Source organism: Nycticebus coucang, chromosome 16 (genome assembly GCF_027406575.1).
Source record: "Nycticebus coucang isolate mNycCou1 chromosome 16, mNycCou1.pri, whole genome shotgun sequence".
NCBI classification, from domain to species: Eukaryota; Metazoa; Chordata; class Mammalia; order Primates; family Lorisidae; genus Nycticebus; species Nycticebus coucang.
In genome coordinates this window covers 16,960,937-16,985,958 of record NC_069795.1, presented here as the reverse complement: position 1 = coordinate 16,985,958, position 25,022 = coordinate 16,960,937, and the positions used below count along the sequence as shown (strand labels likewise).

At 36.9% G+C, this 25,022-nt stretch overlaps 1 non-coding gene across 1 annotated transcript; it reads right to left on the bottom strand.

The window, feature by feature from the left end:
• Positions 1 to 10,567: 10,567 nt before the first annotated feature.
• Positions 10,568 to 10,707, bottom strand: LOC128568349 (U4 spliceosomal RNA). Its single transcript, XR_008375143.1, has one exon. It is a non-coding gene; the product is annotated as a U4 spliceosomal RNA (small nuclear RNA).
• Between the last annotated feature and the right edge of the window lie 14,315 nt (positions 10,708 to 25,022).

Below are 25,022 nucleotides of genomic sequence, written 5' to 3'. Positions count from 1 at the left end.
TGTCAAATAAGAGATTTGAACCCATATTCCCATTTCCACTGAGGGGGAAAATGTCCTCAGTGAAAGGGGACAACTGATCCCTGACTGACAACAGAGTCAAAACACCTTGTTCTTTATGGCTATGACAAGATCTAGAGATGATGAAAGGAGTGGAAAGAAAAGTGAGCTACAGAGTGCAGGTGACAAACACTCATCCAAGACACAAAAGTAAGAAACTTTTCTTCTGAATCCTTCCACCACTCTAACTGGATAATTTCATACTTTTGAATGTAAATCTTGGTGCATTTTTTTCAGTATTCAAAGAGAGAGAGTGAATTCCAATGCTTTTACAATCTTTTTAAATATAAACATGCTTTATCTTATTTACATTTGAGTTTAATTGTTTTCCTGAACAAATTACAAGGAGAGAGCTTGAGAAACTTCAGGAATTCCTTTAGAATTGCCAGATAGAAAGTTTCTCTTGTTAAAATTATTTTTTATAATCGTGCAGCTATAAATCGATCTTTTACCTTACAAAAGCAAACTATGTAACCTAATTGAATATACACTCATTTTAATCTGAAATAAAAGAGATATAAATGAAGATTAAATTTAAGAAGAACCACAAAAAATATATACATATATAATAGCACAGCTATTATACTAAGGAAAAGAAAAACAAATAAATTACTAAAATCTATGATAGAAAATTTGATGACTATAAAGCAACCCTTTTGAAATTAATTCAAGTTTCTGAAAATTTGACCCAATACCTATTTTCTCTTCTTATACATTATATATCATACACGATTTATACTTGAAATGCCATGTGAGTAATTAATTCTCTGTTAGATAAACATTTGAAATATAAAATAAACAAATTGATTAAAATGAATAGTGTTATAAATTATTCTAAGTTGTACAGAACCTACAAATATTCTGGTATATTATTTGAAATTTGCCAAACCCTTAAGCATATGTTATTAATAACTATTTTAAGAAATTGAGCCCAGGCGCCGTGGCTCACACCTGTAATCCTAGCACTCTGACAAGGTGGGTGGACTGCCTGAGCTCACGAGTTCAAGACCAGCCTAAGCCAGAGTGCAGGCATCCTCAAACTTTTTAAACAGGGGACCAATTCACTGACCCTCAGACCATTGGAGAGCCAGACTATAGTTAAAAAAAAAAAAAAAATGAACAAATTCCAATGCACATTGTACATGTCTTATTTTGAGGTAAAAAAACAAAACGGGAACAAATACAATCACACCAGCTCATGTGGCCCATGGGCCGCAGTTTGAGGACCCCTGCCAGAGTGAGAACTCTTCTCTAAAAATAACTAGGTGTTGTTGGTGGGCACCAGTAGTCCCAGCTACTTGGGAGGCTGAGATAAGAGAATCACTTGAGCCCAAGAGTTTGAGGTTGCTGTGAGCTATGATGCCAGGGCACTCTACCAGGGACAACAAAGTGAAACTGTGGAAAGGAAAGGGAAGGGGAAGGGAAGGGAAAGGAAGGGCAAAGGTCAAGGAAAGGGAGAAAGAAGAGAAATTAAAATATTTTCTTGTGCCCTGTTCCTCAAGCATTTTTTAATTGTTGACTCTAGTAGGAAGATTCATATCATATATAAGGAACTCTCTATCAGATGTAAAGAATGCCAATAAGAAATAAAAAATTCACCATAACTAGGAATCATATAATACGGCCAATTAGCTAACAAGTTGAGATGCATGTTTTCCAGTTATATTTAGGGGAAAGAGCCTTTCAATCACAATTTGATTGTGGACAGAATTAAGTGAGCCTTAGTAGTACTATGTCCATTTTTTTCAGACACAATGTTTGGGATTTGATTTGATCACATCCCCAGGAATTCAGTGGGGCTTGCTATTGAGTGGAATCTTAGATTACACTCATTGAAAGCTGGAAGGGGAAATGACCAACAAGAGATCTAACATAGAGCATATTTGCCATATGGCTTCTGACTGTTGGCCCTTTGAAGCTCAGTAAGAGAGATCTGAGATACTGCAGTGATGTTTTCCCTTTGTGATGAAAGATTTGTCTAGGAAGACAGCAGAAGTCATGACTTCGACATGCTGGTCAAAATGCAAGAAGTCTAAGCCAACAGCTGGAAAAGAGAGGGCGTGCAGCTGTTTCAAATGAGTCCTTGTGGTGCTGGGTGTCTTTCAAAGAGAATGAATCTCAGAATAAAGCCACAAGAGTTCTTCCCATCACTACACATCCCTGTAGGTCAAAACTCTTGAGAGACATTCTACTCATATTTATTTAAATTCTGATAGATTCTTATTCAAGCATCAAAGTTTGATTGGCAATCTTTTGCCTTAAAGGGATATACAATAAGTGATGTATGAATACTGGCTAATTAAAGTAGCCCTTCTTTGGCCTATTAACCCTGGAATTAATCAATCATTGTGCAATTTTTATTTCTGTATGTTGGTTCGAATTTTTTTTGTCAATTATGTATTTGCAAATTTCTGGGAATATTTATGTCATCCTAAACCAGGGACTTTTCAGATGCTTAATAAAATATATGAAGTCCAACTTCCATTTGGTTAAACTTTAATAAGCTTTGAAAATTTTACTTTGACCCATGACTAGCAATCATTTTTCTATAAAAGAAAATTTAGGAAATATTAATATACTCACCAACCACTTTTCTTCATTCATGAGTTATTTATTTTGAGAAGAAAGCTAGTATATTCCTAAAATGTAGAGAAAACTTCATGAATAAATGAATGTCAGTTAGAAAACTGATCCTGGTTGGTTGTTTGGTTGGTTTGAGTTTTGTGTTTTAAGCATTGAAATCATTATCTTAAAACTATAATCCTGTGATAGTGAGATGAAAATGTTGACACTATTACATTTGAAAATCAGCATCCTGATAAAACGATAAACTGGGCCTTATGACTGTAGCACCAACCATAGGTTGTTCATCCTAGATAGCAGACCATTTCAAATGTAAATGCTACTGTTTCTTGCCATTGAATTAAAAGATCAATTTGGCCCAGAGGACATATGTAATGACTTTGGAGTAAATGGCCATAAATTATTTTCAACAAACAGTGACTTGAGCTGAGTTAAAATGATTTAGAGTACAAGACATATAAGAACTGAAAGTAATGCATGCACTTCTTTCTATTCTATTTTCATCTGCTCTTCCTGAAATTATATGGGAACAAGATAGGGTTCCAAGGCGATGTGTGGGAGTTTCTTTATCTATCATGTTTAGTTGCAGTGAGAGTTTCTGGATGAGAGAGTCAAGGACCATCTGATGGTGGCGGGCCTGGAGCAGAGGCAAGGATTAGCACACCCAAGTGAGAGGGAGAGAAAGAGGGTAAGGTCTATTTTCCCTCCTCATGACTTCTGGAAATCATCTGCTGGGCTGGCTTTAGGTTATAATGCATAGTCTTCACAGAAGCCAGAGTGAGTGGTGGCAAGAACACTGCTCCTCAAGAGATATTTTGTCTTTTATGGACAGCAATTTAAGGCTCTAAGATATCATCACTTTCCCCATCCTTGCATGAGTATGTGTGTTCTAGGGAGAGAGAATTACTTTTAGGAACTTCAAATCTAGCACCTTTCACCAACTTCATTCTTTGAAAATGTTAAAAAAACATAACTTTTTTTCCCTTAAACTTCTTTTGAACTGACTTGAATTTTCCCACCGGGGGAGTAATTCAGGAAAGACTCTTGTTGCCAACCTTTCATGGCTAAACTTCTCAAGCATGACCTAGGTTAGAGTAAGGTTGCTTCAGTCTTGGGATGTTTGCCCTTTTTCCATTTATGGATTTTACTTTTTTGTTTCATCTCTGCAGGATAGCATGTGTGTGTTTGTGGGAGGGGGAAGTGTCAACGAGTGCCTGCTTTTTCTCCGATTGCATGGTGCCTCCTATGATTCTTTCACCGTTAAGATGAAAATGTTGCTAGGGTGGAGAGTCAAAGAAATAAATTAACACTTTTGACTGGTGTTCAAAGCAATGATTTCATAGGAGCGTTATGAGGATTATTCCAAACTAGGATAAAGACCCATGCTAATGAATGACTTAACCTCCAGCAACTTCATGAAGTTGCTTTATTAAAGATGGCAGCCTGCTGCTCTCGGTCTCTTCAGAAGACAGAATGAGGATACAGAGGCACACACTGTACCCTAAGAAGGAGAAATATAACAGATATTCTGGTATTCCGCATTACAGTGGTTATTGTGAAAGAAAATCAACGTCTTTAAAAAATGATTCTAAATGGTCTCTTGCTAGAAGAGAAGGCATCACCATGGTTAGAGATTGATCTCTTTCTTTGTAAAAGAAAAATATGATGAGGCAGTGAGGGTCCCATATGCCAAGCATATGACACTAAAAGTAACCACTGTTACACTAAAGGAAATTGTTTCTTCTTCCACTTGTTTGTGTACAAAAGGACACGATATGAATCCCCCATATTTACTTCAGAGTTAGGGAGCGAAAGAGTACACATTGAACAATTGTTAAAAAAATACATGTTATGATTTCCAATGCAATTCCCAGGTTATATCGACCAGCATGTGTTAACATTTTCCTTTGAGATCACAGTAAAATTGAGGCTCTTTCCATCAGATTTGGTAATAATGCATATTCCTGAGCCCTCGCTTCTTCCTGCCCTTGCTCAGGCAGTCCCTCTCCTCCCGCTGCCTTTGTCATCCACAGCCAGCTGTGTGCATGCACTGATGTAAGAAGAGGACCAGGGATGCCCTCCCGAAGCCACACTAGCCCCTGAGTGTCCAGAAAATACACCTTTTGCCCCCATTGCATTCCGACTCCCTCAGAGAGCTGCCTTTCACCTTTTGTAGAGAGAGAGAAGAGATTACCAACTTTCCCAGCTCCATTCCAGTCAGTCACAGCCCACTTCATCCCACATGCCCTGGATGAAGCTATAAACCCAGACAATAACATAAGAGAAATGACGTAAACATTAATTTTGGACTAGTTTCCAGTGGTGTATTCTCATTTTCTTGCCTCATTTCCTCTAGTTCTCTATCATAGAATTTTAAGGATTTTCTAAGGTCAATAAAGCTGAAAGCAATGGCAAGAAAATTTGGCCAGAAGGAAAGAAGAGAAAATAAGGCTTCGTTATTAAAATTCTTTAAAAAGGGATGAAGGAATTACATTAAATGGCAATTATAGTATAGTAAGGAAATGACTTCAAGGCTGGTAAGCTCATCATAATTCTGAAGGAGAATCCCTTAGTAGAGTAAGCGAAGGCAAAGCTTTGGAGCTAGAACATTGCCACAAGTGCAGTTTGCCTGGGGGACACCGCTAGAGTGAAGATCACTCATGGAGGGCAAGAGACAACTATCATTGCATAAAATATCACATCTGATATTTTAATTGTTGACAATAATAATATGTATATTATTATTGTGATTGCTAAAAATTCATTTTTATGCTAACAAATGTAGGCAATGGAGAAAGGAGTTATCATTTTTAATTACTTTTTAAGAGTTAGTCACAATTCAGTTAGTAAGTTCTCAATCATTATTGCTCACATGTCAGCTGAATCAAACCTCCAAACCAAACTAGCCGGGTCCCTTATCCCTCCTTCCAGGAGATGAAGGTCCACCTTGCATGGGGTGATTTATCATGCGGATTACTTGAGGATTCCCTTCCTTTGCTTCTCTTTCCTTTCTCTCTCTACATTTATTTCATTCATTATTACTTTGTCCCCCCAACTTAAGAGAAAATTAATTGTGTCATCTAGGATTGTGTTATATTGTAAGCATCTGATAAATACTCGTTAAGCTGAACAAAATGTTGTGGGGGTCATTCTAAAAATGGGAGAAAGAAGGAAGGAGTGGAGAAATATAGCTACTCATCTGTAAAATGGACATTTATTTCTATTCGTTTCTTACTGTCCATTTATTACTGTTATCAGATATGATATTTTAATCGTTGATAATAATACGTATATTATTACTGTTGCTATGAAAAATGATCAGCTCCTAGGTGGCCCTAGGGTAAAATTCATCTGCTATATGCAGTATGACCACTTTTGTCCCTCAGGTGGAGTATAAATGATGCTGATAAAGCACCCATCACTTCTCTTTAGCACGTTTGCTTTTTTCAAGTCCGTTCTTGTTTATGTTTTCTCTGCCTTTTACTTCTTATAATTTAAGTTTTCTTAAGGAGATGTATCCCATTCTAAAGGTCTTGACATTAAATTTCTAAATCCGGTTTTGAAATGAAGCCCATTTGCAAAACAGAAGACAGAACATGTTTGCAGATGAAGTTGGTATTTCAGAGGCTAGTAGATGAAAATAATTTTTTCAAATTAGAAATTCCACCAACTTGTGGTATCTGGGGACAAATGATTCTAGTATATTTTGCAGCAGGGAAATCCATTCAGTTCATAGCTCATCATCCTTAATCAGAGAAATGCAAATCAAAACTACTTTGAGATATCACCTAACCCCAGTAAGAGTAGCCCACATAACAAAATCCCAAAACCAGAGATGTTGGCATGGATGTGGAGAAAAGGGCACACTTCTACACTGCTGGTGGGAATGTACACTAATACATTCCTTTTGGAAGGATGTTTGGACAATACTTAAAGATCTAAAAATAGACCTGCCATTCGATCCTGTAATTCCTTTACTAGATATATACCCAGAAGACCAAAAAATCACAATATAACAAAGACATCTGTACCAGAATGTTTATTGCAGCCCAATTCATAATTGCTAAGTCATGGAAGAAGCCCAAGTGCCCATTGACCCACGAATGGACTAGCAAATTGTGGTACATATATACCATGGAATATTATGCAGCCTTAAAGAAAGATGGAGACTTCACCTCTTTCATGTTTACATGGATGGAACTGGAACATATTCTTCTTAGCAAAGTATCTCAAGAATGGAAGAAAAAGTATCCAATGTACTCAGCCCTACTATGAAGCTAATTTATAGGTTTCATATGAAGCCTATAACCCAACTATAGCTCAAGAATATGGGGAAAGGGCCAAGAGAGGGGAAGGGAGGGGGGAGGTTAGAATGGAGGGAGGGTAATGGGTGGGGCCACACCTACAATGCATCTTAGAATGGGTACAGGCGAAACCTACTAAATGCAGAATACAAATGTCTACATACAATAACTAAGAAAATGCCATGAAGGCTACGTTGAACAGTTTGATGAGAATATTTCAGATTGTATGTGAAACCAGCACATTGTACCCCTTGATTGCACAAATGTACACAGCTATGATTTAAACAATAAATAAATAAATAAATAAATAAATAAAATAAAAAATAAAAAAAAGGAAGATAGATTTAGTTTTTATATGTGCCTCCTGGGAATTAATAATAAACCCTGGTTTAAATAGTGAGGGGGAAACAGGAAACAGAAGAAAAGAATCTCTGATCTGTGATGTATAACTGTATTGGATAATAATTCTTATCAATTTTTTTGTATTATTATGAAAGTAATATATCAGACCAACATTTAGATTGTTTTATGAATAGAAACAAGGAACATCAGTTTTCTTCTAATAATTGACATTAGTATGTCTACATATCATTACAAGTATCATTTGTCCATTTACTATAATGTTCAGTTTGGAACAGAATGATTCTAACATTCTAATAAATAACCAACATGCAATAAATTAGATATTCTGATTTCTGCTCAAGGGAATAGTTAGAACTTAAATATACATTTTGGAGTCATTAACTTTTAGGTAGCATTTAATTAAAATTGTAAGATCAGATGAATTACTTAGGGAAAGAAGAGAAACGCATAGACTTTTTTTATTAGTTGTCAATCATTTCATAAAAAAGATACATAATCAGCATAAGTGACCAGTGATCAGTTTCATCAAAGAGGTATGAACAGCTATGGGAACGAGAGGGTAATCATAGTATCAGAATAAAATCCTCTGGAATCAAACAGAGGGCACTGGCCTGCTAAGATAATACAACCCCCAAAATGTTAGTGGTGATTTGAGAGCCTGATATTCTTTGCTGAAAACATCCTTACACACATGGTTGGTTGTCCTATTTATGCAAGTGGACTTGCTTAAGAGAAAAAAGTAAAAAATGAACTTTTCATGTTGTGTTTCCCTCATATTGGGTTAATTATAAAATTGCTTTATGTTTTACTAGTTCACAGTCGACTTTGAATGAACTAATACAACTTTATAACCTAAAGGCCCTATTTTCTGACCTTCTACTCTAACTTCCTCCCCTACTGTTCTTTTTGTTGTTGTTTTTGTTGTTGTTGTTGTTTTGTTTTGTTTTAATCCACATTAACAGTTTTGAGTAATTCCAGAAGGAGGTCAACATTCTCTACTTAAACTGCAGGAAAATGCCAGTAGATGTTATTTTCCAACAACAACTGCAAAAACAAAAAGATGTCCCTAAATATACATGTATAAAAATCCTAAAAATAAATGGAAATGTTAAAGAGGCAAAACTTATCCAGTGTAAAAGCTTTTGCTGTACTTGTTTTGAAATGTTTCTTTCTTAGCTCTTTTCATACTATTTCACTTGGTGTGAGAAGACAGTGTGCCTTTTCATCAGTAGATAGGAGTGGTAGGAAAGTGGTAGTAGTGGGAAAGGTAGTGTATTTAGGTATTTCAGGGTTCAACTAAGAATTATTGAGGCTAGCCAGAAAGCATAGCCATGAAGCTTCCAAAGGTCACAGCACAGAACAAAGATAAGCAGTTGTGGTCTTGACTGTGTCTCTATTCAGCTGAATACACTTTATTCAGGTCCTCCAAATCTTTAGGCCTCGAGTTCATTTATAAACCATGGGTGAATAAATTCAAAGGTTAATTTCATCTTAAGTAGTATCCAAATTTAAGAAATTCTATCACAGAAAGTTAAGGATATGTCACAACTCCATTCTTCTCTGAGGTTATAAACAATTACTAGCATGTACATTTAATACATACATATTGAGGTTGAGGTGTTGTGATGATTCTCATCTCATCCCTCCCATTAATATGGCCAAGTGTAAGAAGGGTAATTCTCTAACTATGTTTTTTCTGGGCAGTGATTAAAGAAAATATCTTTTCTCTGCTACGCTCAGAATGAGTTGGGGTCACTTCAAAGCTGAAGTTAAGAATCGTCAGAAGTTTTGCTTACTCACTTTTTTGACAATTGATCATTGCTCTCTGTTGAGATTTTGTCTGGTGCCGCCAAGCAGAAAGCTGAAATGTGACTGTTGTGTTTCCTCACAAAATGGTAGCCGGGTTTCAGAAACAGATGTTCTGAGAAAGAAAGAGAAAGTAAGATAGGTAAGGGAGAAGAAGAGAGAAAGAGAGACAAAGAAACAGAGAGAGAGTGGGCACACAGTGTCACATCCTCTGTGTTCTTTCACAAGGCAGTCACAGGTTCCACCAAAATTCAAGAGGATCGAAAGTAAACTCCACATCTTTATCAGAAGAGACAAAATCCTATGTGAGTGTATAGGAAATGCAGTCTACCATAATATTGTTCCAAAGAGGCATGTTGTTGCTGCTATTATTATATTCTAAAGCTATTATTATAGTCTAAAGAAGTAAAATTTTACCATGAAGAAGAGAATTAGTGAATATGAAGAAGACAGCTAAATCAATTAATAAGCATGTGCATATTTAAATGTTGATTCATGCTAATTATGCATTTCTTCAAATGGCTATTATTCACTGCCCGAATATCACAAGGGGAAATTCATTCTCTGAGATGGCTAAATATAAACAGCATCAACATTTGAACTGTATGTTCACTTCCTACTTCACTGCTTCCTTGGGATAGCAGGCAGTTGTCCTGACTTCAAAACTTCAATATTCTTTTTAATTTCCCCTCCTACTTTATATTTTTTTATTTTATTTATTTTTATTTATTTTATTTATTTATTTATTTTTAGTTTTTAGTTTTTGTTTCATTTTTTATTTTTTATTTATACTTTTTATTTCCCCTCCTACTTCCCCTTCTTTTCCTTTCAATTCTTCATCTTTTTCTTTTTGAAATAAATTTACAGGCCAGGTGCTGTGGCTCACACCTGTACTCTAGCACTCTGGGAGGCCAAGAAGGGTGGAATGCCTGAGCTCATAAATTCAAGACCAGCTTGAACAAGAGGAAGAGCCTATCTCTAAAAATAGCTAGGCATTGTGGTGGGCACCTGTAGTCCCAGCTACTTGGGAGGCTGAGGCAAGAGGATTGCTTGAGCCCAAGAGTTTGAGGTTGCCGTGAGCCGTGACACCATGGCACTCTATCTAGGGTGACAAAGTGAGAATCTGTCTCTAAATAAATAAATAAAATAAGTTTACATTGTTATCCTCAAAGTAGTAGGTATAGCTCATCACACTCCGTACACAGACTGTTTTTTCAGACTTGAGATTAAGTTTGAAAGTATCATGTATGTGGCCAGTGATTGTCAAAATGCAGAAAAGATATCTAATTAGGAAGAAAATGTGGAAAATCGAATAGATAAAAGGGAGAGGAGTTAGACATGTTTTCACTTTCTGCCTTTTGGTGTGGAAAGGCAGTGAGTAGACAGAAGGAAAAATGCAAAGGAAACATTAGCTCAGTGATAGAAAAACCCAATGATATATTTTGTTAAATTCAGTCTCCGTAGACTATCAACAATTGCCAATACCAACTATATTTCAAGTCGTCATGGCGGGGTATTGGGAAAAGTTTTCAATTAACAATAATCACGCCTTGGATAAACCTCATTGGCTACAATATTGCCACTGGGCAAAGCTCAACATTATTGAGGGGCATAGTTGGGGCTTTTAGAGAGATTTCAAGTAATCACTTCCAGGTGTGGTCAGTAGCGATGACTAGGCAGATAATTTCGAGGGCCCTTTATGACCTCCATAGAATAAGTGGTACAGTCAGTGGTTATATAAGTTTCCATGTACCCAGGCACAAAGCACAGAGGATGTAAACAAGAGGCCTCTAGGGAGACTGAAAAATGCACAATATGGAAAAAAGTTACCATAACTGGGAGCATGTGGGATCACGGACTCCCATAAGGGGGCCAGCAGCATGCTCACCCCACAGCCAACAGGGCTAGTCCTGGTTGGTCCTGGGAGCAGACAAGATGGCCCCTACTTAGCACAGAGCACCAGAACTCAGAGGACACTGTGCAGATCACAGGACACTGCTGTGTAGACTTTCCTTTTCTATATACACGAGGAGGAGAGGGGACGGGGAAGAAAATATGAACTCCAAAGCTCTTCCTCAAAGAAGGGTAATATATCCAAAAGTATTATATAAACCAGAGGCACCATGATTCTATTAGTTTCCGGTTCCCTTGACCACTCATAAAGCAGTTGTTAGTAAGGAAGAGCAAATTGGCTATGGTAAATTAAGAACAACAAGAGTTATTCTTATCACATGCCCATCGAGTAAATTTGTGAGCCCTTTCTGTTACAGAACGTTGAGTAGCTGACCCTGAAAGAACCAATTTAGCTAAGGTAAAGAAAGAATGTCTTCTCTTTACAAAATTGAAGTCCAAGGAGTTCAAACGAGCAGCTTGTAAGTAGAGGGATAGAAATCATTCTTCAGAACGCACAGCACCCAGGTCAAAGCTCTCCCTGCCACATCATGCTTCCCACCCACAGTCGGATCTGTCTTTCTCTCTCTATCCAATGGAATGTCAGCGTAGAAACAAAACAGCAAGGAGGAGGCTACCCTGAAGTTGTGAGAGCTCTAGAACTCTGGCAAATGCCAATTAAGTCTTGAATGTAAAGGTCTCATCAGTGAACACGAGTTCTTTCTAAACCACAGGGAATCATTAAAAGATGTTACTGAGTCAACTGAAAAAAACAAAGTCCATCTAGAATCACTTCATTGTTGGAGGTTAATTATGTAAAAGTGAAAATCTTCCTCAATACTAGTCACCAGGAGAATCATGTAAATGAGCTTAACAACCTTACACCATTATAGATCACCTCTCAGAGTAGTAACACCACTCATGCCTATCATTTTTAGGAGGCCACCTTTTGGAATGTTTTGTAGTACTTGATGTCACCCTCAAACTGGTAGAAAATAAGAAGAATAAAGAGAATTACAGTTTTGATATCCTTGTTTTACTCCAGCCAGTTATATTTTCTTTCCCAGAGTGAAAATAGTATTTCTCTTTTTTTTAAATCTGTATTTCATTATTTTTTATTGTTTGGGATTCATTGAGGGAGTACAAAGAATTAGGTTACACTGATTGCAGTTAGGTAAATTCCCTGTTGGAATTGTGTCCTGCCCCCCAAGAAGTGAGTATTTCTTAATAGTATGAATGTCTTATTTTCTAGTTGAACTCATTTTGTAATATGCTACATTATTTTATTATTTTGAAAATGGCAGAATTGGATATTCTTTTTAGGCATATTTTCTAGACTGTAATCTTCTTTTCATTTAGCATAATTAGAAGTCTGATGTAGAGAATAACTTTTTAAACTATGACTTAAAATATAAAGCATCTAGCAGTGCAGCTTATAAGTAGGAAATCTCATTTCTATACACAAGTAAATATTTTCATGGTGAAGTCAGATTCATTTGCATAATCACGGCTCTATTTGCATGTATAAATATAGCTTTCAAGCATCCAACACAAATTACATAAACACATATACTAATATGATATACTATAGTTCTTAGTTTCTTCTCTGGGTTAAATATCAAAAATGAATGAGCTCATTAGTTCCACAATAAACAATTCTTTCCCCTCAAAGCATACTATTTTAAAATAATCACCCCTTGATCCTTGCAATACATTGAAATGAGAATAGACACAAAATTTGCAGAAATGCATATTTCTGAGTGGTGATATCACATGAAACATTTACTTTAATTATAACACAGGCACAATAGAGTTAAGTTGTATATTGCCTTTTTTTTTTTTATTAAATCATAGCTGTGTACATTAATCCGATCATGGGGCACCATACACTGGTTTTATAGACCGTTTGACACATTTTCATCACACCTGGTTAACATAGCCTTCCTTGATTTTTCTTAGTTATTGTGTTAAGACATTTATATTCTACATTTACTAAGTTTCACATGTACCCTTCTAAGATGCACAGCAGGTGTAATCCAACCAATCGCCCTCTCTCCGCCCATCTTCCCCCCTCCCTCCCCTCCCTCTTCCCCTTCCCCGATTTCTAGGTTATAACTGGGTTATAGCTTTCATGTGAAAGCCATAAATTAGTTTCATACTAGGGCTGAGTACATTGGATACTTTTTCCTCCATTCTTGAGATACTTTACTAGGAAGAATATGTTCCAGCTCCATCCATGTAAACATGAAAGAGGTAAAGTCTCCATCTTTCTTTAAGGCTGCATAATATTCCATGGTGTACATATACCACAATTTATTAATCCATTCATGGATTGATGGGCAGTTGGGCTTTTTTCATGACTTAGCAATTATGAATTGGGCTTCAATAAACATTCTGGTACAAATATCTTTGTTATAATGTGATTTTTGGTCTTCTGGGCATAGAATGGCAGATCTATTTTTAGATCTCTAAGTGTTCTCCAAACATCTTTCCAAAAGGAATGTATTAATTTGCATTCCCACCAGCAGTGTAGAAGTGTTCCCTTTTCTCCACATCCGCGCCAACATCTCTGGTCTTGGGATTTTGTGATATGGGCTAATCTTACTGGAGTTAGATGATATCTCAAAGTAGTTTTGATGTGCATTTCTCTGATGATTAAAGATGATGAGCATTTTTTTCATATGTCTGTAGGCCATGCGCCTGTCTTCTTCAGAGAAGTTTCTCTTCAAGTCCCTTGCCCAGCCTGCGATGGGATCACTTGTTCTTTTCTTGCTTATACGTTTGAGTTCTCTGTGGATTCTGGTTATTAAACCTTTGTCAGAGACATAACCTGCAAATATCTTCTCCCATTCTGAGGGCTGTGTATTCTTGGCTGTGCAGAAGCTTTTTAGTTTGATCAGGTCCCAGTAGTGTATTTTTGAAGCTGCTTCAATTGCCCGGGGGGTCTTTCTCATAAAATACTCACCCAGACCGATTTCTTCAAGGGTTTTCCCTGCACTCTCTTCTAGTATTTTTATATTTTCATGCCTTAAGTTTAAATCTTTAATCCAGTGAGAGTCTATCATTGTTTTTAAGAACAATTTCAGTTCCTCTAAGGAAGTTACATAGAATCCTAGTCAGAAGCTACTGATATTGGTACTAAATTCACCATAGCTACTTCCAGAAAGCAAGAGTAGTGTTTTGAAAGATGTGCTAATATTCTGAGGTAATTGAATCAATTTAGGTGGAATTGTAATGTAGTTTTTCTATCAGTCCTTAAAATTCTGCTGCTTTGTCGGGAAATGCTTCTCATTTTCCAAATGTGCCATTTTAGGCCTTAACAATGACTGAATATTCAGAAGGATGAAACTGGGTCTTTGATAGGGGATAATTTTTAAAATCTGCCTCAAACTTGAATTTTAGAAAAAAAACTTTCTTCAATCCCAATTTTTCATTAGTAACAGCTTTCAAAATTAACTTAGTAAAATTAAAGTTTATAGTTATTTGATCACTTTTTAAGAGCCCAGAAATGATCACATTAGTAAGGCCTTGGAAATAGTTTTAGAAACTTATGCCTAACATTTTTCTTTCTTCTTTTCTAGTAACAATTTCTGGGATAAATGACTTTCTTGGGTTCTCATTCAAGGTTATACATTGTTTTAATAAATGTATTCAGAAGTCTTCCAGGCCAAGCAATTGTGAAATATGATTTTCTTCAGAATTTTTTTTAAGATTTTAGACTGTCAGCAATGGACATTATATGAGCATATATGTTTATTTAGATCTAGATATGCATAATATAATGCATATTTTATTTATACAGATAGTATAAATTCATTGCTATCATTTTATATATTATATATACAGTAGTATAAATTCATTGCTATCATTGTCCATAAAATATTAAAAGTTCTACTCAGCTTATCTGACTCATTCACCAAGCAATTATTTTGTCACCCTAAATTTGGTTGCATTCACTGTATACTGCGGAGAAGTTACAGAAATTGGAAATCACAGGACCTCCTTTAAGGAGACTGAAATCTGGTTGTGAAGAAACATGCACAAAATGACCTATTATCTCTAAGCTGCTATATCAAGATCTTACACTGTAAATTCCAAGAAATATAAAGAAGCGATCAGACGTGAATGACACTTAAAAATGGTGGATTTGGAGATCATGTTCACTGTCACACAGAAGCACAAATTAGCAGAGAAAGAGGGCTAGTATTTTAGATGGAAAGAATGATCTCACCAAAGGTGAAGAGGAGATGAAGACACTGGGCAGCAGTCAAAAAGCAGTTAGAGGCTGCTGTAACCCTGCTGCAAGAAGCGTGGAAATGGAGAACATGTACTACAAAAGCAAGCCAGAGCCATGCCTGCTGGCCTCATGCTGAACACCAGCATGCAGCCTGTTGGACTGACCTTCCTTATGCACCCGCAGTGTGGCCACAGCTCGGCCACGCATCTCAATAGTCTTCTCCCGTGACCTTACATATATCCACCCATTGTAGAAAACTTCGTGAGATACCATTTTACTTTCATCCTAGAACTAGAGTAATAATAACAACAACAATGACAAAAAGTCATGCAGCATTTAATTGCCCTCATCACAATGTCAGGACATGATCCTGATGTGTCATCCCCACCCCGATTTAGAATAAATGTTGTCCCAATTATAGTAATGACCCTGCCATTCTAGAAAATCCCAAAGTCTAATAAGCATGAAAGAGGAGATTGCCAGATCCACTCCAAAGAAAGTCAGGTAAAAAAGCATTAAGAGATGAGGAAAGTCTGGAAGAAAATCATTTAGGCAGAAACCCAGCTTCTTACTCAAAGAAAAAAATCCTACAGTGTCCAATGGTTTTATCTTCGGGACTTATTATGGTCACATTTAAGTTCTGGCCAGACTCCAAGCATTTCTGTTGTTCTTTAGCTTTTTTTGACCAGTTCACAATGATGGGAATCCATGCATGAAAGGATATTTAGAGTAAGTATGCACAAACATGGGGATCTTTCGCTCACCCACTAGAGGACAGGGTCTATTTCTGAATGCAAGCTTACTATTTCCACCCAATAAAAGAAGTAGGAAACAAAAGATCTATTAGATCATCCTGTCAACTCTTTCTCTTAGTTCCCTCAAAAGTCCAGGATGCTGTCAAATGAAACTACCCACTCTAGGGCATCTCCAAGGACAAAGGCAGGGAACACCTCTGGAATTTACGCAGATGGCCAGCCTGCCAGTCAGACACAACAAGGCTCTATGATGCATGATTAGAAACACTGAAAGAAAGTAATACTGTTTGTCATCATATGTCACCTCCCAGTGTTTCTTTCTCCTAGAATTCATAAACACAATAACACTGAATTCAGGAAAAAAAACTGGTTGTGCTTTTTTACACATTCATATGCAATAGTTTCTTTCATTGCTATTAATAAACTGGAAGATTTATCCAGCTGAACTTTCACTCTGTGTGTATGGACTAGAGGGAGATCTCCACATCACCCATACCCGACACGCCTGCTATACCATGCTAATGAGCCCTAACAGCTTTAACATACGTCCTCCACAACTGGACTACTTCAGGCTTGTTCCATCACTGAAACAAAAAAAAAAAAATGCTCAAGTTTATGGCAGCCCTAGATGTTAGAACAGCTTGAAGTGAAATAGAATCTGTTGATCTGTTTAGTGTCATACCTATAATCAGAATGGTGGGAATGTTTGCCCAAATCCTTGTACTTTTCTTGTGAATTGAAAGACTTTCCTCTCTTAAATAAAAGGAAACAGATCATGCAGCACATTGAGTAGCAACAGTCTGGTGCATAGAAACATAGGAAAATCCAGAGAAGTAGCCACACACATATTCCCTTTACTTCTAAGTTGGCCAGCATTGCAAGATTTGGAATCTACACCAGAAAGAAATTCCTCCCATCTCTTTCCATGGAGCATATTCACTGATGTTGAAGCTATGTTAAAAGTCTCTGATTGCTGGCTCTGGAAAATGCTAAAAGTATCAAAAAGCATTCAGAGATTTCATGTTGAATCCAAAACATATAAGCATTCATTCAAGTGTACCTAGTTTCCCAGTCTTGCCTAATGACTGGGTAATTGAAAGTCTTCTCATCTCCAGTACCTAATGGACTGAATCATTTGTAGCCTTAGAACTATGTTTGTGAAGCATGGTAGAGCCCATGGTGGGTTCTCAACCCTGGCTGCAAGCTTGTGTCACTCAGAGAACTTACATCAAATATCTGCACCTGGGGCTTCATCCCCAGAGTGTGACTCAGTTGGCCTGACGTGGAGCCAGGCATTGGTATTTTTATAGCTCCCCAGGAGATTCGAATATGTAGCCGAGGCTGAAAGCTGCTGAACAAAAGCCTAAAATTAACACGTTTCTGAAATGAATTACGGGTATGTTGGTAATCACAGGTAACCCTTTCTTAGAACTGCAGGGACTTCTAGAAGAAAATTTCCCTGGCCCAGCTCTCACTATCTTGCTTAGTGTTTTGTTTATATCTCAGAACTCAGGAGCCCCTTGGCATAAACGCACATGGGAGACACAGCCTAGTGCAGTGGCTAAAGGCATAGCTATTATATTCTTGGGCTTAAATCCCTACTCATGTATTATTTAGTTGGGTGATGTTGCTTGAGCTACTTGTGCCTTTGTCCCTCAACTTTCTCTCTGTAGAGTGGGCATCAGTAGCTCCACTTGAAAAGATTAAATGCTTCAGTGTACATTAAACATGTGCCTCAATGCCTGGCCCACAGAATGCTCTAAGTAAGTATTGGCTATTACTACCCCTAAAGTATCATTAGCTAAAAAGGAAGAAAGTACAAAATCCCAGACCCATAGTGGTTAATGCATAGACAGGGTGCTCAACAAAAGATTCAAATTTTATTTTCCCTCTACTTTAGGCTTTCCAGTCAATGATTTTTAAAATTCTTAGAATTCTATACAGAGCCATTTTCTTTTATCAAAAAAGCTTCATGTTTTTTCCAGTACTGGAAATTTGAGGGTTAGCTGTAATTATGTGTCTACTAACAGCATTGTTGCAATACTATGAAAACTATAGTTTACAAAACAATACTGTATTCCCAGATGGTTGATGTATTTCTTTAGCAGTAATGGTACTATTTGAAGTGTAAACATTACATAAACCTGAAATTTAAATTTCCATTTGTACAATAACAGGATTGACATGAAGTGGGTCTAAAGTATGCTATTTAAGACCCAAAAAAAGAAGAAGAAAAGGCAAATGAATTCTGTGTAAGCATGAGCTTCACTTAAGTAGTTAGTTCATTGTTTGACAAATATCATTTGGAAACTGTGTTGGCACATACCCTCAATTCAGCTTAAACTTGGTACTTCACTGATACCAGTGTCTTCCTTTTAATCTTACAGGCATATTGTTTTTTCCCAGTAAATGAGAATAAAAACGTCAGTGATGTGAAGCAGCAGCAGAAAACCTCCGTGGTGATTAAAGAAAGCACAATTATGCCACCCAGGAATAGCCAGACATACAGAATTTAAACTTAACTTTGACATGATTTAATTTTGACTTAATCCATTTCCCTCCCAGGTAACAGTAGTTACTGACGATGGAACTCGTCTTTCTTCAAGACAGGTGCTGCTACTTTAGAACAAGGGACTGCTACTATTTTCAGTGAAGCTCCACACATAAATGTTATAGATTTTATGGCCATGAGCTTTCTGTGGCAAGCACTCAACTCTGCCACTGGAGCAAGAAAGCAGCAAAATGTGACAGGCAAATCAGTGAGTGTGTCTGGTGTGTGGGGTGAAGAGCAGATCCCAAAGACACCTCTCTAGGTTCTACTGCCTGGAGCCTGGGATTGTTACCTTATATGACCAAAGGAAGTTTGCAGGTATGATTAAATCGAGGACCTTAGATTATCTGGCTGGGCCCTAAAAGTAGTCACAAGTGTCCCTATAATCAAGGCAGAGGGATACTTGACCAGACAGAGCAGGCAATGTGATAGCCAGAGCAAGATGCTCTGTTGCCAGTGTTGAAGATAAAGGAAGGGCACATGCCAAGGAATCCAAGGGTTGCTGCCCCAGAAGCTGGAAAAAGTAAAGAAAAGGAATCTCCCCTATAGCCTCCAGAAGGAGCAGAGCCCTGGCAACACTTGACTTTGTCACAGTGAAACTGATTTTGGACATCTCTACAACTGGAAAAAAAACAAATGTGTACTGTTATAAGCCACCACGTTTGTTGAACTTTGTCATAGCAGTAACAGAAAACTAATACAACTAGGTCCCCATAAAAATTTTTATTTACAAAACCAGAAGTTTGCAAACTCCTGTCCTACAGATGTGCCTTACACAGTATGTCCTATCCCATGATTCCACAGTCTGTTTACATACTTGCTTTCTCCAAACTGAATCCTCTCTACGGAGACCCTGGGTCTTGGAGCCACAAGGATTAGATTTTAATTCTGGTTCCGCCCTTCCTAGTTGTGTGACATCATCACTAACCTCCCTGTGTCTCTGCTCTGATGTGTGCAGGGTGGCTGTCGGGAATAGACCAGATAATGCCTAGGCAGCCCTCACACATTGGTCAAGAGGGGACGCCCTGCCCACATCCAGACCTCAGAATCCTCTTAACCCCTTCTGCTCTTTTGATGATTCTTTGGCATTTATCTAACACATTGTACAATTTGCATGTTATACTCACTATCTAAATCCCAGGAGTAGACTAGAATCTTTTAGAAATCCAGGCACAGAGAAAGCACTTAAAATTATTGAATATGTATTAAATAAACATGTGCTGAATGAAAAACCAACAATTTCTTTGAGGATAAAAAATTGACCTTCGGAATCCAAAAGGAAGATTGTCATATAGTAATACCAAGTCCCATTCAGCTAAGTTATCTAGATTCCAAAGAAGTCTGAGAAATAAATTCTTGAGAGAAAGATAAATTAAACACCCTGGATGAAGATTGCACATGGGCTCCAAACTGGCTCCTCCACAGGAGCCCCTGACCTTCTCAGGGGACACTGCTGGCCCTGGGATTGTGTTTACATTATCTTCTTCCCCTCAGGCATTTCTTAATGGAAAGAATCTATAGCGTCTGTGGAGTGTGGCATACGCAGCCACTGGGGCCGCATTTTCCTGGTAGTTAAAGGGAAGGCATATTCCATTATGAAAATAATTCATTGCAAATATAAATTAGAATTGTGTAAAATTACCTGGCATTATTATCAGTTTTTTTCATTGAAAAGAGTTTACTAGCTCTCTCCCCTCGTCTCTCTCTTGGTCTCTCCTCTCTCCCCTCTCCCTTTCCTCTCTCTCTCTCTCTTCCCCCCCCCCTCCTTTTCTCTCCTCCTTGGTGCTGCTCTGCAGCATCCCTCCCTCGCCAATAAAAACCTTTTGTACGAGCAAAGAAAAAGTTTACTAAAATGTGTTCCAATCTTGTTTTCATTTTTATTTAATAGCTCTGAATGATTGCATTAAATGAGAAACTTGATGAGATCTTTCTAAGTATGAAAATACAAAGAGGCAAGGTCTAAGCTTATGCTTTCCCACCAGCCGACTTTAGGATTCGACAGGTCCTATCTGGACCTTCATTTCTCTCTCTTAAAAAGAGTGGCTACACCACCCACTGTATACAGTTCTAAAGCCCTTTATAGCTCTGTAATTTTTGAATAACATAATAAATGAACATTATATTCCTCAATTGACTGATGTACATAATTATGACATGGAGTAAACCTTCCAGAAAGTGTGCCTGTCCTCATGAAGATTTCAAAACAGTAAAAATACCCAATGTTTCTATAAAGATTTGAAGTTATCAAAATTTTTTATTCTCTTTGCCATAACTAGAAAAGACCACATGTCTAGAAAGAAGAAAAAGGAGAACACAAGACAGATATTGCTATTGAGAGCTGCTGGCTGAATATAAAATTTCTTTAAAAACATTTATTAAGTAAATACTTAACAGGTGCAAAAATGAGACTGTGATCTAAAATATAGATCTAAAAAAAATTGTGTATTATAAAATACACGTGTGAGACATAAAAACAAAACAATGGTGACAACGAAAAACAGTATTCATTGCTTTTATGCACATGCACACACACACATTGTCATGTAGCAAAAGTGTGGAGGAAAAAACTAGTATATAAAGTGAACCACACCATTTACTTAAAATCTCTTAAAATCCCTATGCTTCAAGGGGACAAAAGGTAAATTATTCATGCTTAGCTTCATGGAAGAAAATATTAAATTGGAAACAAGGACAGATCTTGTACATATTTGCCTGCTATACATTAAGCAAGATATTTCAGTATGGTCAGAACACCTAACATGAGACCTATGTCCTTAACAAAATTTTAAGAGTACATTACAATGTTATAGTTAATATAATTATATATATTATTGTATATAACATATATACTATATAACACATATAATATATATGTATAATATATTAAATATAACATAGTTAATATAACACAATGTGGTATCACAGATCTCTAAAACTTAATCTTCGTGCATAATTGAGACTTTCTGCTCTTTGATTAGCAACTTCCCCATTTCCTCCACCCAATCCCCTGGTAACCACCCTTTTACCCTCTGGTCCTGTGAGTTTCACTTTTTTAGACACTTCAGGTAAGTGGAATCACACAGTACACTGTTAGCCTTCCTTTCACTGGTTTATTTCCCTCAGAGTGATGTCCCCAGGATCATCCATGTCCTTGCACATGGCAGGATTTCCTTCTTCTGAAAGGCTGAATAACATCACACTCATGCACCCCTTAATGGGCTCCTACTTTGTTTCCACATCTTGTAATTATGAATAGCAAGACAATGAACACTGGAGTGCTAATATCTCCTTATGATTTTGATTTCAATTCTTTAATTTTTAATTTTAGAATATCATGGGGTACAAATGTTTTGTTTACACACTTTGTTTTTTGGACATCTTGAGTCAAAGTTATAAGGACTATTTCACCTTCACCCAAATAGTGTGTACTGTACCCAACAAGTGTGAATTTGCCCATCCCCTACTCCCTCTGGCCTCAGCTTGACTTTCATTGAGATTTTCTTCCACACATGTACTGAAGTGTTGGTTGATAAGTTCCAACTTGCTGTTGGATACACGTTTGTTTCTTCATCCTTGTGATGTTTCACTTAGAAAAATTATTTCTAGTTCCACCCAGCTTGTCACAAAAGATACTAGATTGCCATGTTTTATGGCTGAGTACTACTCCATAGTAAACACATGCCACGTTTTGTTAACCCATTCATGTATCGGTGGGCACTTGGGTTGTTTCTATGTGTTTGTGATTATGAATTTTGCAGCTATAAATATATGAGGTCAGATGTCTTTTTAGTAAAATGACCTTTTTCCTTTGGGAATATACCCAGCAGTGAGATTGATGGATCAAATGGTAAGTCTACTTTTAAGTTTCTCTGAGGTATCTCCGTACAATTTTCTGCAGAGGTTGTACTAGTTGGCAGTCCTACCAACAGTGTATAAGAGTTCCTTCTTTTCTCTCAGCATCCATGCCAGCATCTGCTATTTTTGGTGTTTGTGATATGAGTCATAGTTTAATTTGTCAAACACCTTTTCTTCATCTATTGAGATGATCGTGCATGTGATTTCATTATTGGTGCAGTTTTCTTAATCCATTCAGGTTGTTATAACAAAATGCTGTAAATTGGATGGCTAATTAACAGAATTTATTTCTCCCAATTTTAAAGGATAAGAACTCCAAGGTTAAGGGCACAGCACACTTTGTATTGGTGAGGGCTTTCTAGTTCAAAGATGACACCTTCTACCTGAATCCTCACAAGGTAGAAACACAAGGTAACTCCCTAAGGCCTTTTTCATTAGGATTCCTCCACCCTCTTCTAATCACCTCCCAAAGCCCCTACATGCTAATATCATCACGCTGGTGATTAGGTTTTAACATACGAAGTTTCATACCATAGCAATGGTATATCGCGTGAATAGATTTTTGTGTGTTAAAACAGTCTTGCATCCCAGAGATAAATCTTACTTGGACATGATAAATAATTCTTTCAAGGTGCTTTTGAATTCAGCTTGCTAGCATTTTCTGAAGAATTTTTGCATTTATAACCATCAGAGTTACTGGCCTGTGGTTTTCTTTCTTGTGGTGTTTTTGTCTGGATTTGGTATCAGGATAATGCTGACTCCATAAAACAAGTTGGGAAGTGTTTCTTCTTCTTTAGGTTTTTTTTTTTTTTAAAGATTGGTGTTAACTCATCCTTAAGTGTTTGGTATAATTCACAGTTAAGTCCTCTGGCACTGAGTTTTTTCTATTGAGAGATTTCTGAATGCCATTCAATACCCTTAATATATATATTACACAGGCATATTCAAATACATTCTGTTTCTTTATTATTCAGTCTTGGGAGCTTGTTTCTAGGAATTTATTTTATGTAAGTTGTCCTATATATTGGCAAATATAGTAGCCATTTATAATAATGGCTTATTATTTGTAATAATCCTTATTATTTCTTTGAAATTAGTTGAAATATCTCCTTTCATACCTGATTTTATTTAACTCTTCTCTCTCTTTTCTTGGTCTAGATGAAAGTTTTTCAGTTTGGTTTACTTTTAAAGAAATATCAACTAGGGGAAAGGGAAGGGAGGGGTGGAGGAGGATGGGTGGAGGGAGGGTGATTGGCGGGACTACACCTACGGTGCATCTTACAGGGGTACATGTGAAACTTACTAAATGTAGAATATAAATGTCTTAACACAGTAACTAAGAAAATGCCATGAAGGCTATGCTAACCAGTTTGATGAAAATATTTCAAATCGTATATAAAACCAGCACATTGTACCCCATGACTGCATTACTGTGCACAGCTATGATTTAATTAAGAAAAGGAAAAAATGTTATTTGATCTCACACACACACACACACACACACACAAAGAAATATCAGTATAGTTTTACTTATTTTTTTCTATTGTTTTATATTTTCTATTTTGTTTATTTCTGTTCTAAACTGTATTTTCCTTTCTTCTGTTGTTTGGACTTAGTGTACTCTTTAAAGCTCCTGGTGGTACAAAATTAGGTTGGTAGTTTGAGACCCTCCTGCTTTTTTAATGTGGGCATTTATCACTGTAAACTTCCTTCTCAGTCTCATAAGTTTGTCATGTTGTATTTTTATTTGTTTCAAAATATTTTATAATTTCCCTTTTTGATTTCTTCTTTTACCCATTGGTTGTTTTCAAATTTCCACACATATGTGACATTTTCCACGTTTCTTCTGCTATTGATTTCTAGTTTTATTCCATTGTGGTCAGAAAAGATACTTGGTATGATTTCAATCTTATTAACTTTTTTCAGACTAGTGTTTGACTTAGCACGTGATCTATCCTGAGAAATTACTCACGTGCACTTGAGAGAATGCATATTCTGCTGCCATTGAGTTAGATGTGCTACATACATCTGTTAGGTCCATTAAGCCATAATGTTATTCAAATCCTCTCAAGTCCTCTGTTTTCTTATTGATACTCTATCTGGAGGTTCTGCCCATTATTTCAAGTGAGGTACTGAAGTCTTCTACTATTAGTACATACCCTGTTTCCCCGAAAATAAGACCTACTTACAGGAAAGATAAGATGTCCCCTGAAAATAAGACCTAGCGCATCTTTGAGAGCACACCTTAAAATAAGACATTGTCTTATTTTCGGGGAAACAGGGTAGATGTCTATGCCTACCTTTAGTTGTATCATAAACATATAAAGCTCATTTTCTTTACAATTATCATCAGTATATCTTCCAGGTGTATTGATCCTTTATCATTATATATTGCCCTTTTCGTGTCTACAACATTTTTTGCTTAAAATCTATTTTGTTTGATTTATGTGTAGCCAAAGCACTCTATTTTTTTTTTTTTTAAGCCTACAGCATCCAGTATTTCCAGGCAGTCTCTCACCCAAGTATTAACCAGGCCTGATCCTACTTAGCTTCCAAGAACAGATGAGACCTGGTGCATTCAAGGATGGTACAGCATAGACAACATGTTCTATGTTGGTTAC